The 12,032-nt window shown below is 34.7% G+C and overlaps 1 pseudogene; it reads right to left on the reverse strand.

Moving 5' to 3' along the window:
* Positions 1-10,553: 10,553 nt before the first annotated feature.
* On the reverse strand, positions 10,554-11,501 carry LOC150092941 (retinol dehydrogenase 14 pseudogene; annotated as a pseudogene).
* Positions 11,502-12,032: the final 531 nt, after the last annotated feature.

Below are 12,032 nucleotides of genomic sequence, written 5' to 3' on the forward strand. Positions count from 1 at the left end.
AATCATCTTTTGCTTCTTTTCGACCTCTTCCTGTCCTGTCCTGTTATCAAACAGCTTTAACTCATATCATGCGTTCCCATTTTGTTTAAGTGGCCACAATACCTTACATTAGTTGCTGACTCATTCTTGAATACTACGACGTCCTTTCTGGTGTTTGCATTTTTTATAGCATTTTGACACTGAAGCTCACGTCCCTAGAAAAACTGGCTGTTTTTTCTCTTTTACCACATAAATGTAATCTCTGACTTCCCATATTAGGATTTGCTAATTTTATTAGCTGTTATCATATTTAATTTGCCATCTTCAATTTTTAAAAAGTTGTTTAAATTGCTGAAATATTTTGTTTATTTCAATGTCTTCCGGAACTCACGAAAGGTACTAAAGGTATAGCAGATTTAAATTTATTTTTTTAGTAGTTTTCGATCTGGATTTAGTATGGTTATAGTAGTAAATTTTTAAGTGGGAGGTGGATTTCATCACGCGGTGTGTGACCACAGTCCTTCTTATAGGAGACCTAAGCTGGCTTGAAAAAGTTATTTATTTATTTATTTGTATATTATTAAAAACTATTATTGTTATTTGTATTTTGAATTCTTCACGAAAGAAAATTATATGCATATAAATGCAGAGCACAATTGATTTGAAGAATGTTGTGTTTTGCGTTTTCTTTAACTTAAAGAAAACAAGAATTATCTGCAGAGGGAATCGCAGTTGACAAAGTAGAAGGCTTGTCCACTCTAATACTAACGGTAGCCGCTAGGAATTCCTGGGAGAGCAACAGACATCCCCTCAGTTAGCCGTGGACAGCAACCTAACAAAGATAAACCAGCACCAATAATCTCACATGTATACAGCAAAAAGCTTGCCCACTTGCAAGCAATAAGAATAAGATCGTATTCTTCATAAAAAAATCTTGATGCAACAACAGCAATACTTAAACTGCAGCAACCACCATTCCAGTTGCTGGATGCAAGAAGGAAGACGATGAAAGCACTGCGCGCCGATTTCCAGTGCGATTCAAAAGAGATCTTGCATCCAGCAAGATCTTTAGCACTGGAATCCAGCAAAATTGTTTAGCACTGGAAGTGTGAAGGATCCATCTAGAAGTGGTAGGTTTTCAACAAGAGGCAAGCGGAACAGATCAGTTGCGGAGTCTGTTTTGAGATAATTAAATCAAGGCCTAAAAGAGCCTGAGAACGTGACATCTGGCAATGGAAAAGCATTTGAAAATTGACATAAATTTCCAGTAATATTACCATTTATTTGTCAACAGTTATTAGACACGGAGGAGAGAAGTGTGTGTTAGACTACTTCAAACTTGTAACCATTTTAAAGCACGATGAGTTCAGTTTTCATTAATGAATGTGAGTAGACTGGAGTGTCAGTCACGAAATCTGATGTTTTAAGAAAGTTTCAAGAAAAAAAATGAGAACTCTTGTTTAAATGATTTTTATTTACTAGCGTCACATAAGGTTAACAGGACTTTATCGTCATACTGTAGAATTTTTTGACGTTGCCGAATGATCTTATAAAGAAAGCTTAGATTAAAGTGACATTAGATTGTATTTACACTCATAAACCAAATCATTCTGAACACTTAACTATTAGCGTGTAGGGCACTCCTTTGTCTGAGATACTTCTGGCATCCTTCTTTTGTAAAGCTTTTTTCATTTGCAATTCTTCATGCATAATATATCCTACATGTTCTTTTGAAATGCCTATAGTGTCAGCAATTTCACGCACTTTGACTGACCGGTCATCCAATACTATATCGTGTACTTGATCAATGATTTCTGGTGTTTTACACTTTTTGGGCGTCCTTCACGTGGATCATGTTCAAGGTCGGTACGGCCACGTTTCAACTCGGCATCCCATTTCTTAATTGTTGAAAACGAAGGAGAAGAGTGTTCGTAAACTTTTATGAACTTCGAATGAATTTCTTTTGGGGTTAAACCTACTTTTACAAAGAATTTCATAACCGCACGATACTCAATTTCATCCATTTCAATACAACACTGACAACACTTTTGCTTCAGACAGTTGTATAAAGCGAACTACTTGGAACCACTACATGGAATGACTCGCAATTTCACATGGATGGTTACGACAGATGTGTCAACTTAGAAAACGAAATCTTTTGCGGATAGTGCTGCCATCTATGGTCGAGGCATAGAACCTTTCCGACCACCCTCGTATATATATAAAGTTGGCAAAACATAAATCTTTCAAAGAAGATTTGCTTAAGGGTGCTTGATGGCGAGTTCATGATTTAGTCGATTTGATAGCAGAATAACATACGCAGCAGTTCGAATATAACATTTCTTTCTTTCTTTCAGAAAACCATCTCGCAAAAAAGGGGATGACGAATCGAGGAACACAGGCTTGCGTTTAGTCATAAAAATACGTTGATAAGCCTAAATGTTTATTTCAATATGTCGTTTCATAACTCATTTCTTGTACGAGTATATCTATACAGGGTGTTCGGGATAAATTTGACATATTTATAATTAATTATATTTTTCCGTAAGTTACATGTATTAACACACACTTCTCTTCATTTAAAAGTTTGGACCCTTCTTCATTCACATACAAGATGTCAGAAAGGATGGATAGCTGGAACCCACCTGAATCATGGAAGAGAATAACTTGTATCATGATGATTCGTGCCCACCATCAAAATAAGGATATTACGACTGCTGCCCAATGCTCCCTGAATACAGTAAAAACAATCAGGCATGAACTAGAGACTTGCAATGGTGACTACGAGGATGTAGCAAGAAGAAAGATCCCTAGCAGACGATCTGATTGCGTTCGTACAGCAGAATTCCTCGCAAATCTGCAGGAACAGGTGTTGAAGAACCCTGGCATTGGAATTCGGGCTTTGTTCGTGGAGTTGCTAACTGTAGTCAAGCCCTGGATAACAAGGGTAGCCAATGGTAGGCCGTATGTATGGCAGCAGGATTCGGCCCCTTGCCACACCTCTGGGAAAAGTCAAAAATGGTTGTCTGAAAATTTCTACGACTTCACCAGTCCAAATGTTTGGCCTCCAAACTCCCCAGACCTTAACCCCATGGATTATTTTGTATGGGGCGCAGTTGAAAAAGACACCAATCGCACCTCCAGTAATACAAAAGCCCAGTTAATGGATAAAATTAAAACAGTTTTTGCGGCCCTTCCCAGGGAGACTGTAGCATCAGCTTGTTCGAGGTTCCGAAGCAGAATTGAAGCTGTGATCGATGCTAATGGTGGTTATTTTGAGTAAATCTTGTTGATAGTATTGTAATTAACTCTGCCTGTAATGTTTTTTTGTCAATTCATTAAATTTAATAGATACAAAGAAGATTTTCTTTTTCCTTACGAAACTGTCAAATTTATCCCGAACACCCTGTATAATTTACAGGGATCATTTCTCACTCTGTGACGAATCATATCTTTCTTAGTATTAGAGAAATATTTTTTTATTTGCGTTAATATTTGTTGTTCATTATTTGCGTTAATAGAGGCAACAACTTTGTAGGTTTATTGGATGTCGATTGGAGGAATGCGTCTGTAAGAATTTCGGTAGTGGATGGTTTCATCTTCCGATGTGAAATCACCATCCTCGATATGCCACGATTGATTTTAGTGGAGTTCATGGACAGTTTGTCTCTTAACTCATTTACGATATTAAATGTAAAATAAATTTGTTACCAGGGTAGATAGATTACATAGAAAAAAAATAGTTTCTACGCCAGTATTGATGCATTTGGTATGTCAAATTCGTGAGCCATGTTGATACAGAGTCACCTTATTGGTTGTCTATGGCAGTGCTTCCCAAACTGTGGGCCGCGGTCCCCTTGGGGGCCGTAGGTTTTGTTGAGGGGGGCCGTGAAATAATGAAAACAAATTTAAAATGTTTTAAGACTAAGTAGATTTTTTTTATCTTAAAAGAAACGTATTTAACTTTTATTATTTCTTTTTTGATATTTTTTATATTTTAATGGAAAAATTCACACATTGGTGTTGGTTCACAAACTTTGCTTCCTGCGTATTTCGGCACTTAATGAATATTAGTAAATATTGCTTATTCATATATTTCATTTCAAAGCATTGGTTAATTGTATTTACTTCGAATGCTCTCCAGGGAAGCTCCAAGTCTTCCTAATCAGGGACTGTTGATATTGACTTTATATATACATATCAAAAATCGTTTATATTATCACTGTCATCCGAGCTAGTTTTCTGTTACGAATAAAAGTTTCGCATATACTTCACACAACACGCCCTCCATAACAGCCACTATACTGCAGAGGCAATAAAAACAAGTACTTTTATTGTGCCAGTGAATAAGGTATGAGTAGTCTGTGTAATATATTTCTCAACAAATAGTGCAATTAGAGACAACTGGGATAAAAACACACTAATTAATGTGGAAATGTAATATATATATATATATATATATATATATATATATATATATATATATATATATATATATATATATATATATATATATATATATATATATATATATATATATATATATATATATATATATATATATATATATTGAAGGTTGAAGATAGAATATATATAGAAGGTTGAAGAGGTTGAAGAGAGTTAGCATTTCAACTCAATTGTCTGCTATGCTTTTATCTTTCGGTTGCGCGATCTTTTGTTAATACCGCACCAATCATATCCACGTTTTAATAAACAGACTGCCTTTGCTGTCTGTTTCGCGTTAGGCTTAATTACCGTAAAGCGAGAAAAGTCACAAAAGAGAAAAATGTTCCTGGTCCGGGGGATTCCCTTATTCAGGTAATATTCACTAATTTCATGTTATCAGTCTGTGGTGTGCCAGTATCGGTAAGTGGTGATATTATTTGATCTATTCTACGTTAAAAAATTTAACCCTGAGATGGATAAGTGGCTGATAAAAAATAAAAAAAATCCCGCGAACAATCAGAAGAAGCAGAAACAGACTCAAAAAAAAAAAGACAGTATTTCATATTTTACCAGAACAGCCTGCATCGTCTTCAGAACCAAACGGTAAGAGACAAAAAATGTAATATATGTATTGGATTTTTGCAATATTCGCTGTGTATATTTTGTATTGAATATAAATACAATAAATATTATAATAATATATCTCTCTATTATGATTTTTTTTCGAGGGGAGCAGTGAAATATTTTAATTTTTGCAAAGGGGGCCCTGACATCCAGAAGTTTGGGAAGCACTGGTCTATGGTACAATAACTTTCTTCACATAAGAGTATTCTCAATTTATTTTACTATTTCAAATATATGCTCTTAATGTATGACAATTAAAATATGATATCACATTATGTTAGCTACATGAAGCATGCTCAGTGTAAAACAGGAGAGTTTCTTTATACAGATTTTCTTTGCATTTGAAACGTGCTCTTTTCATTGAATGTAACGTCTTAAACTGATGCTAATTATATTAGATAAAAAATGTAATTAAGAGAACAGAAAATAGTAGGTTAGTTCCGTAACGAACTATTATTAATGATTACTACGTTCGAAAGATCTCATGTGAGAATAGTTGCTTGTATTTGTACTCAAGGTCGTGTCTAAGGTAAAGACGTTAATGGCGTCTTTTATTACTCGAAGATATTTCGATTTTAAGTCTTATTTTCCTCCTGCTAGTTATCGAAGAAAAACAGGAAAAGAATTAAAAAAAAAACGAAACTAGAAATACATCTATACAAAGCCGATACACCTCTTATGAATATATAACTCGCCTTGCATGACTTTATCATTTTTAATAATGTATATAACCATATCTGTTGACGCTTCTTCCATCATCGACCCATACATCGGAGCCGTCATCGCTAATTTCCGGAAGAGTCTACCATTCGAAATCTGCCGTAAGGATGATTGTGGAGATATTGTTCACGTTATTCAAGGGCGAAAATCAACTCCTTTTCAGATAGCATTCAAATTATGCCAAATAATAGAACCTGCCGATGAACATGAATATTCTATGGATTAGAAAATATAATCCATAGAATGGATTAATTAATTTACCGTATTTAGATTACATCATAATTATAAAGCTCGTCATATATGTGACCTCAGGAGACGTACAGGATAAATATGGTAGTACTGCAAGAAACAAGTGAGAAAAGATAACAATTTCCCTCCAAATTAATGTGTTGTCATATTTCTGTCTTCTAAGGAGGCACTTTTACTGTATCAATCCACCATTTGGTCTTTTTCCTGCCATTCTGGCAAAAACACTTTTTTTTAAACTAATCTTTCCTCTATCATTATGTTTAAGTGGACATGCCACCTAAGATTAACTTATGCCAAGTTCTCTCCTAATATGTTCATTTTTTATGTAATACTGCCATTGAAGGCAGGAGTCCGCAGTCTTTGATGAATTGTCGTAGTTCTAACCCAGCTCTTAGATCATTCAGTTAAAATTGGTTTAAACCCTGTCTTGTATAAGCTAATTTAGTGTTCCGACTAATTTCTCTTTTATTCCACATGAAGTTATTCAGTTGACTTCCTACCATACCAGCTTTGTTGATTCTGTTGTCTATTTCCATATTTAATTTACCATCTTCACTAAAAATCGTGCCTAAGTAGCTGAAATGTTTTACTTGTTCCACAGGTTCTCCATTCACAAGGCAGTTGATGTTTTTCTGCCAATTTTCATTTGTCGTTTTAATGCTGACCTTCATACCATATCTATTACAACAGTTATTCAATTTAGTCAGGGAATCTTGCAAACTTGTAGCTGTTTTATTTAGAAGTATAACATCGTCCGAAATAAACAAAGAGCTAAGATTAACATTGCCGAATTTGATATCACTTTTATACCACTTTCCTTCTTTCCATAATGAATTCTTTCCATAATGTGCACCCTTGTCGCAAACTGACCTAACATCAAACCACCCTCCTGTACTTCCTTCAATTTAAACTGCTGACTTACAACTCAAGTAGACCATTGCTTGATATAATCCCCATTGATACCATAAAACTGAAGTGTTTTGAATAGCTTCTCTCTTGGAACCTTGTGATTTGCCTTTTTCGGGACAAAGACATTTCAATACTAATTCTTGTTATATTTTTAAGATTTCTCAACTATTTGTCACAAAATGGAAATCTGATCCTGACAATCTCTATCTGGTCTGAATCCAGCTCGTTCTTCGCCAAGCTTCCCTTCTATAATTGTTCGTAGACATTTCTCAAGTATACATGAATAAATCTTACCAGGAACACTCAGTAGAGAAATATCTCTGTAATTCTGATATTCAGTTTTATTCCCTTTTTATAGATGGTACTATGAGGGCGCTACTCCAATCATTCTGAATTCAATCATCAGACCAGATCTTCTGAATTATGCCGCTGTGCAACTTTTAAATCTCCACATTTGAGCATTTCTGGATGAATTTAAAATCTACTGCAGCTGCCTTTAAAATTTTCAGGATTGAGATAACTTTTTCTACTTCAAGTGTGAATGTGTGTTTCTGACTGAATTCCTATTGGAGGTTTTCTACCATCATGCCAATGCTGTATAATTCTATTTAGCAGTCTTTCAAACTAATTACTTCAGATACAGAATCTCTTTACGTACAGTTTTTATGTCATCGTTTTCATCTCTAACTCCTTTTACAGCACTCTTTCTTCCATTTCTAAGCTTCTTCAGCAACTTCCAGAATATCTTGCAACATTCTTGATATTTGTTTCGTATGTTCTTACCAAAGTCCTCCCAACTTTTGTTGAGCTAGTTTTACACAGTGTTTAGTTTTCTTACATTTGTCTCTATTCTCTAAGAGCACAAGCTGACGTATTTGCTAGGGAATTTTGATATGCTTTCTTCTTTTCCTTCACCCCTTTTTAACTTCCATTGCATCTACCATGGATTTTACCTCACAGACAATCTCACCACATGCCTCACTGGCTGAATCAATCAAAGTTTTCTTCAGAGCTTGCCAGCGAATCTCCAAGGTTTATTTCTTCTCTTCAAAACGCTTTAATGTTTCCTTGAATGGTGTTTGTGCATTTGATCTACAGTCCACATCTGAGAGCTAGAGCTGCTGAACTTTGATTCATTTCAAAACATTCTTGTGCACTCTTCTTATCAATATGATATCCTGTTTTATCCTGCGCAAAAGGAGAATAGTGATCATTTTCTATTTCAAGTCCTCTGTACACTCTGGTGTCCTGCACCAGTGAGAAAACATCACTATCAACAGTAACATCGTCAACGAGACTTTTCTTTTTCCTTACCTCTTCTCTCCATGGAAATTTGTGTATCTTTTTGATGTTGGAAAATGGTGTTAGTAATAAGTAGTACATATCATGGGCAGAAATTCATGAGGTACCATTATAGTTATCTTTTCTCAGATTTCTCCGCAACATTTCTAAATATCTGATCATCCTTTCTTGCTCTGCGTTTTACATCTCCAACATTTCATGTTGGAGATGTAAAAAGTATAAAATATAAAAGTATAAAAGTAAAAAATGTAACAACCTTTTCTTTTTCATTAAGGCATCTGCCTTCTCGAATGCCTCAAAAGTCCTCAATTTCCTCTTTGGTAGAAACAGAGGATATGTAGACAATAGAGAACCATCTGTGAGACCATACAAACAAGTCTCATGGTCCAGTTCCCCGTTCTGATATTTGTCCACATCACTCGAGTTGATATTGCCTGCAATTCTAGAAGATTGTCCTCATATTTTGTGCTGATTACCATAGTTCAATATGTTTCTAAATATAAAACAGTTTATTAAAATAAACAATAAAATAAACACTATATTGTTATGTTGTTTTATATTTAGAAATATGTGGTATTATTTCCGGAAATTAAATTTTAAAAAATAGAGCTTTTCCATAGAAGAACAAACACAAGTGCAGAGATTGAATATCAAAGCTAAATATTTTTATATGAAAATACAAATACAAAACTGGAAACGCACTCACTAATGCGACATTAATAATTTTAATTACTTTATGACATTAATACCACTCTAACAGAATAAGGATCTGTTTGTTTGATTTTGCCAGTATTGTTTGTCCTTTTTTTAATACTCATTTAAATTACAGAGAAATCCGGAAGCCACAATCATTAATACTACAAACATTAACCCACCAATCAAATTTAAACGAATTAATTGCTTTTAATAGTTCACTGGAAGGGATCCGTGGGATGGATCACAACGATCAAAATTAAGAACGTTCTCTAAACTTAATAGTAATAAACATGTGAAAAAAGAGGAACAAGAACATATTTAGCTTCATATTTAATATCAACACTCATTTCGTTTACTGATATATTAGTATCAATTCTTATATTAACTTTGAATGTCACCAACAGAATCATATCTATAACCAGATAAATTAATCAAACAGAGCGAGCCAATATATCAACCCAATAAACAAACTCTAGTGTCACCATTTACTTGCTCAATAGGTTGTAGATCAGTAATAAACCAATACTACAATCGTTCATTCAAAAAGGTTTCCTATTTTCACACACTGCAATAAAATAAATTTGATTATTACGCTTCCAACATCCCAGAACGAGAGACAAGAATCAGCTACAAAACATAATATAGTCAATTTCTATACATACTATTTTATTTAAAAATATTTAGAAGGCTTAATAAAATTATAAAATGTAGTATTGGTAAGCTACATCCCTCCTGATGGCTTTAATTTCTTTTTCTTACCTGAGGCACAACCTGGTGTTTAGATGACTACTCAGACCAAGTACCTTATATCAGACTTAGGTTGAAAACGGAATCATAACAGGCCAATAATCAGATGAAAAACCCAGTGTTAGCATTGCGTTCTATAACAATTCAAATTAAAGCTAAAATTACTTTATAAATGCAGATTTTTCAGCCACCAATCTTTATGTTTCTGTGATAAACAGGAAGCACTAAAATACATTCTGTTTTAATATGTCTGCGTTCTCTTTTTTTTTTTTTAACAAAGGTGAGTTACACAAATTTACACAGACAATATATATATATATATATATACTGAAACACACACACACATATATATATATATACAGGGATTCGAACCAGCAGCCTTTTGGCTGCTGGTTCGAATCCCTGCTTAGGCATGGGTGTTTGTGATTGTCTATGACATTACTGGTGGTCACATATGGCGCTGGTATAGAGGATGGTGGTTGCAGTTCGTTGTAGTTGGTGGGCAAGGGAAAAAAGGGCAAGAATTCATATCTTATTAGCTATAAGTACCATTTTCGTTTTAAATTATTTGGTAAAGTCAGTACGCACACCGTGTCTGATATCCCATTGGTAACCATAATGTAATTATAATCAATGGTTAGTTATCTGAGCGTATAAATGATCTCAGTTTTCTTAATAAATGGACATCATCAGCGCAGAGAAACATTTACGATGACACCATAAACAAATCAATATTAATTTTTAAAGCAATGATAAAGAGGGGGCTTTTTCTTCAGTACGTCGACCTAAAAGGTGATTCAGTGAAAACTCATTAACCATCCAAAAGGGTGGTTAATGAGTTCTAAAATATATACCGGATAAATCTTGATTCAATAAACTTTTCACATCTGTTCGTGCTTCGATAGTCCTGTCAGCTTTTCGGATACCTTCCACAATTTCTGGGCAAGATTCACATCTCTGGCCACGTGGGATACACCACTCTTATGACAATCTACGAAATATTTTCCCGACACGTTTTCCACGCTTTCATCTATAGCCAAGAAAAGGGAAGTCTGAGCTCCATCTTTACAATCTTTAAGGAAGGGATATAGCAATGACTTGATTCCGTATTTGAATAAAAATTTATCAGTTCCTGTAACGTAACGGTCGAGAGATGTGTTCACTGCTCCAGGATGTAAAGCATTCACTGTGACTCCAGTGCCTTGCAATCTTCGGCTTAATTCAACAGTGAACAACACATTCGCAAGCTTCGTATTGAAATAGACCCAGAAAGGATGAAGATTGCACTTTTCGAAGCGTAAATTGTCGAAATCCAAGTCACCATAAAAGTGAAGGCATGAGGACACCATAAGAATCCGAGAGGGGGCGCTTTTCTTTAGTAAATCGAGAAGGAGGTTGGTTAGCAAGAAAGGACCGAAATGGTTTGTTGCAAATTGCACTTCCAATCCGTCTTCTGTCAGATGTAAACCTCTTTCACTGACCATGCCAGCATTGTTGATGAGGACATCGAGTCGTTGTTCGGTCTGCTGGAAGTCTTCAACGAATGCACGCACTGATTTCAGAGAACTCAAGTCCAACTGTTTGATAACCAAGTTGTCTTTACCAGTCGATCGAACGATGTCTAGGGCAGCTTCCTTTGCACGTTCAACACTCCTGCAAGCCATGATCACTCGCGCATTTCTTCGCACAAGCTCTCTCGCTGTTTCTTTACCGATACCGGAGTTTGCCCCTGTGATGATTACAGTTTTTCCTGTCATATTTCGCGTACTCTTACATAATCCTGAAGTCCACTTAAGGTAGATTTTTAAGAAGATAAGAATCCAGCCCATGACGAACAACACACATCCAAAAAGAAAGCTGGGCTTTGAAATCATGTCTTCTTTTTCTTCTGCCTTTATTCCTGAAAGAAATATAATTTTTGTTAAATTTAAATATCACATTTAACTTTTTTATACTAATTTGTCCATCACAGAATGGAATTAAACACCAAGAGACAGTTAATTATTCGCAATCAGGAAGAAAGAATTACATCCAGTGGTGTAATTTATTGTTCAGATATTTTCTAAAACACATTGTTCAGACTCAGTAATAACATAATTTTATTTAAAAAATCCGGTGAAATTTATAAAGTCAGTAATGTAGTTTAACGATCTGTTTTATCCAAAACGCTCATGATGGCAGGATTCTTTTAATTAACATATTATTATAATTATAATTTAGTAATATCACAGACAATGTTTATGTTAATAAACTCGCATTGCTTTTAGTTATTAAATTACTTACTGGTTTTACTGCCTTAAGGACGAGATTAAAACAATTTCATAAATATGAATGCCTGAATGCGTTCTCTCCTTGTTACT

Source organism: Typopeltis vanoorti, chromosome 24 (genome assembly GCF_054136105.1).
Source record: "Typopeltis vanoorti isolate ZY-2024b chromosome 24, IOZ_Tvanoo_1.0, whole genome shotgun sequence".
In the NCBI taxonomy this organism is placed as follows: Eukaryota; Metazoa; Arthropoda; class Arachnida; order Uropygi; family Thelyphonidae; genus Typopeltis; species Typopeltis vanoorti.